The following is a 5,072-nucleotide window of genomic DNA, read 5'->3' as shown; positions in this document are numbered from 1 at the left end:
TCAGGTATGTGATAGAACTGTAAAAGTCAGATTTCTGCTTTTAGGGAGGTAAACAGAGCATATATTCCAGTCTCCCCATCCCATACAAAACCCTCAAAATGACAGGAAAGAAATAGAGAAGGAAAGAAGGGAGAAGGAAAGAAAGAAAGAAAGAAAGAAAGAAAGAAAGAAAGAAAGAAAGAAAGAGAGAGAAAGAGAGAGAGAAAGAAGGGAGGGAGGGAGGAAGGAAGGAAGGGAAGGAGAAAGAGAGAGAGAGAGAGAAAGAAAGAGAGAGAGAAAATGCATAACCACATTAGAAAGCAAGAAGGGGCTCTATCAGGGACATGGAAATTACCAGAAGACCTTGAAAGATAGCAACTGGGACTAGATCAGAGTAAAGGCATCAACCAACATGGCCGCAGATTGTAGGAGCACTCAGGATGTGCTCAATATCCACAGTACAAGAAGTGGACGCAGAATGGGGCTGGCAACAGACCACAGGAGAAGGAGGAAGAGGAAAAAAAGGAGGATAACAAGAGGAAGGAGGAAAAAGAATTCTGAAACTTTAAGACAGATCTTTTGAAATAATCTAGTCAGAAAAGAAAATGAGAATAAAAATAAAAGAAAATGAGAATAAAAAAGAATGAGAGCAGCCAAGCGGGAAGGCTCAAGATGGTGTGCCTGTTGGAGACCCCAATCTGCATGAGCTTCCTTTTGGACCATGAATGAAAGTTACCAGAATTCTCCAGTCCTGTCACTCCAAAGGAGCTACTGTTTACAGATGCCACAGTGACACTGCACCTCATGGCACTGCTTAGTAGGTTCCACTATATCCAGGAGTACCTCTGTCGGATTGTCTCACACTGCTGTAAAGGGCCAGATCATCAAACAATTTTATTTAGCCATGGTGCAGTTAAGAATATTGCTCACCTACTAAGCTCACTCTTCTACAAAGTTCAAATGCAAGCACTGAAATGTTTCTGTTTTACCCTGGTAAATGTTTTGGTTGATGGAGAATTGTTATCACAGATTTTTGTGAAGATGTTACAGAGGGATAAGCATATTGAGATACAGTTTACTTCAGCAAAATGTTTAACGTGTGCAGTTGGAGCAATTCAGACAGATAACAACTGTATTAAGGACATTGCCTTATTTGGTTCAAATGTGCAGTAAGAAGAGATTACTAGAGGAGAGAGTTAAAGGAGCTGAGACACTTGCCTATCTGACTGAACCAGATATTGAGGTGTAGAGAATCGCTAGCATAACTGATCACCTCATTGCCATGTTTGCTGACTATTTCAAGTATCCCAACTCGTTGAGTGCCATCACTGATATTAAAAGGCTTGATCATGATTTAAAACATGCTCATAGGCCGGGCGCGGTGGCTCAAGCCTGTAATCCCAGCACTTTGGGAGGCCGAGACGGGTGGATCACGAGGTCAGGAGATCGAGACCATCCTGGCTAACACGGTGAAACCCCGTCTCTACTAAAAAAAAAAAAAACTAGCCAGGCGAGGTGGCCGGCGCCTGTAGTCCCAGCTACTCGGGAGGCTGAGGCAGGAGAATGGCGTAACCCGGGAGGTGGAGCTTGCAGTGAGCCGAGATCTGGCCACCGCACTCCAGCCTGGGTGACAGAGCGAGACTCCGTCTCAAAAACAAAAAAACAAAAAAACAAAAAAACATGCTCATGAACTCTGCCAGGCTGCATTCAATCTCTACAACTCTCTTGGAGCAAATGATGAAGACACTCAGAAGAAAAGCCTTGAGACTGAAAATATGATGGATTGAACTGTGACTGGTTTGTCTGAGTCTAGTGTCAAGGTGCAGTTACCTGCTGTCAGATGTATGCACTGTTTATCGAGATCTGTGCAGCAGCTTCAAAACAGTTTCTAGGATCACACTCTGTAAAAACCTTTAATGAAGGTTTTACAAAATGCACCAGATGAGATCCTAGTAGTAGCATCTTCCATGGTATGTAATCTTGAATTGTCTCCAAGGAAAGAGTCAATTTTAAAATCAGGAGTTGTAAAGTTACTTTGTGGATTAACCTAGAGTGAAAATCCTGCTTTGTGAGTGAGCAGAATTTGGGCTTTAATGAATGTGGCATTTCAGGCTGAACAAAAAATAAAAGCAGACATGTTACAAAGCTTGAGTACTGAACAGCTGTTCTGGTTATTATCAGACTCAGATTTTAATGTGCTGATGAAGACACTGGGACTTCTTAGAAATCTCCTCTTGACCTGGCCTCATATAATAAAATAATGAGTACTCATGGAAAGCAAATTATGCAAGCTGTCATCCTTATTCTGGAAGGGGAACCTAACTTTAAGGTCAAAGAGTAGATACTGTGCATCTTAGCCAACATAGAACATGAGACAACAGCAAAATCTATTATGACCAATGATGATATCCTTCAGAAAATCAAATATTACATGGACCATTCACATGTCAAACTGCAGCTTCCAGCGATGTTTTGTATATCAAACCTCTTATGGAATGAAGAGGAAGGTTCACAAGAATGCCAGGATAAATTATGAGACATGGGCATCATAGATATTCTACACAAACTGAGTCAGCCACCAGATTCAGACCTTTGTGACAAGGCAAAGATGGCCCTGCAGCAGTACCTGGCATGATGAGAGTGCCCCTAGGCACCTGTGAGCATCCTACATCCTTGTTTAAGAAAGTACAGAAACTAGTTTCATTTGATTCCTTCTATTTGCACAAGTTGCCTTGGACTGCAGGGAGCCGTTGTGCAAAAGTAATTTAGTAGGCTTAGATCTCAAATTCACCTTGAGAACATTTTTTTGAAGTAGTAATTTCCTCAGAAGATTACTGTGTTTTGTTTTAGTTTTTTCTTAGCTACATGGACTCTTTATCAGAACAATCAATCATGTTCCTTTGGACCTACAGTCTTTTGCCTATGCTGCAGACATATTCACTTTGTGAGTGAGAATGAATATGTCTGTGTGAACACACAGGTGCGTGTGTGTGTGTGTGTACGCGCACGTGCATGTACATGGGCCAGAATGAATGTGTATGTGTGTATGAGGGATACGTCACATTTTACTTTTCTTATTTTGTGTGAAAATCTCTTTTCTACAGATTTTGCAGGTTTTAAGCATTGCTTGCTGTATAAAAACCTTACTAAACTATATAAAGTTTGAATGAAATGTTATTTTAAATACAAAACAATTGTTAAGTGTTCAATAAAGGTTATGCTGAATTTTGGTCAGATGAATATTTGTAAGTAAAAAATATATACATTTCTGAACCTAAAAAAAGGAATGAAGAAAGTCTATGAGACTTAAGGGAAATCATTAAGCAAACAAATATCTGTACTATAGAAATGTCAGATGGATAAGAGATAAACAAAGGCACAGAAAACCTATTTGACAAAATAATAGCTGAAATGTTTACAAGTTTTGGGAGAGACATGGACATTTAGAACCAGGAAGCACAAAGATCCCCAATTAGATTCAACCCGAAAAGATCCTCTCTGAGGCACATTATAATCAAATGGCCAAAAATCAAAGACAAAGAAATAATTCCAAAAGCTTTAAGACAAAAGCATAACGTCACATATAAGGGAATCGCCATTAGACTGCAGATTTCTCAGCAGAAACCCTGCAGGTAAGGAGAGAATGGGATGACATAGTCAAAGTGCTGAAAACAAAACAAAACCACTGTTAACCAAGAACACTATATCTAGCAAAACTATCATCTTTCAGAAATGAAAGAGAAATAAAGACCTTCCCAGATAAGCAAAAACTGGCGGAATTTATTACCACTAGACCAGCCTTACAAGAAATGCTTAAAGGAGTGCTACAACTGGAAGCTAAAAATCAATAACCAGTAGTGGTACATTCATAATCAAACTGATACTACCCCAGTGTTATAATGGTGCTATGTAAATCTTTCATTTCTTTAGTATGAAAAGTAAAAATCAAATGGTCAATAAGAGCTACAATTAGTGGCTAAGGAACATGCAGTAAAGATGTAAATTAAGGCAATGAAAATATAAATTGTGGAAGGAGAAAAAATAGTATGGAGTATTTTTATGCAACCAAAGTTAAATTATTATCAGCTTAAAGTTGTCTATTATAACTACAAGACTCTGCGTTAGCGTCGCAATAACTACAAAAAAAAAAAAAGAAAATTAAAACAGACACACAAACAAGAAAAAGAAAGTAAATGAAGCTTAATACCACAGAAAACCACTGAACCAAAGGTAAACAGTAAGAGAGGAAGAAAGGAAAAAAGAATCTACAAAACAGCCAGAAAACAATCAAATGGCAGGAGTACATCCTACTTATCAATAATAACTGTGAATATAAATGGATTAAATTATCCAGTTTAAAGTAAGCTCTTGAATGGATTTAAAAACAAGACTCAACTATATGCTGCCTATAAGAGATGAGCCTCACTGGTAGACAAGCATAGACTGAAAGTAAAGGAATGGAAAAAGATATTTCATGCAAACAGACACCAAAAGTGAGCAGGAGTACTCATATTAGAAAGGAGGAAGTCAAATTGTTCCTATTTGCAGATGACATAATCTTATATCTAGAAAATCTTAAAGACTTGACAAAAAACTATTAGAACTAATAAATGAATTCAATAAAGTGTCAGGAGGCAAAATCAAAATGTAAAAATAAATATCACTGCTATACAAGAAAGGAAGGAAGGAAGGGAGGGAGGCAGGAAGGGAAGAAAGGAAGGAAGCAGGAAGGAAGGAAGGAAGGAAAAAAGAAAGAAAGAGAGAGAAAAAACAAAAAGCAAAAAACCCTAGGAATAAACTTCACCAATGAGGTGAAAGATCTCTACACTGGAAACTAAAGTATTGATAAAAGAAATTAAAGAGGACACAAATAAATAGAAAGATGTTCTATGTTCATAAATTGAAAGAATTAATGTTGTTAAAATAGCTATAAAATACCCAAAGCAATCTATAGATTTAATGTAATCCTTATCAAAACACCAATAATATTCTTCACAGAAATGTAAAAAGCAATTTTAATATGTATATGGAATCACAAAAATCTCCAAATAGCCAAAGCAATCCTAAATAAACCTGGAGTCATCACAGTATTT

At 37.7% G+C, this 5,072-nt stretch overlaps 1 pseudogene; it reads left to right on the top strand.

Moving 5' to 3' along the window:
- The first annotated feature begins 726 nt into the window (after nt 1-726).
- On the top strand, nt 727-3,249 carry LOC105509932 (annotated as a pseudogene).
- The last annotated feature ends 1,823 nt before the right edge of the window (nt 3,250-5,072 follow it).

The sequence above is a fragment of the Colobus angolensis genome, unplaced genomic scaffold (assembly GCF_000951035.1).
Source record: "Colobus angolensis palliatus isolate OR3802 unplaced genomic scaffold, Cang.pa_1.0 Scaffold181, whole genome shotgun sequence".
NCBI lineage: Eukaryota > Metazoa > Chordata > Mammalia > Primates > Cercopithecidae > Colobus > Colobus angolensis.
This window is presented reverse-complemented; position numbering and strand designations above follow the sequence as displayed.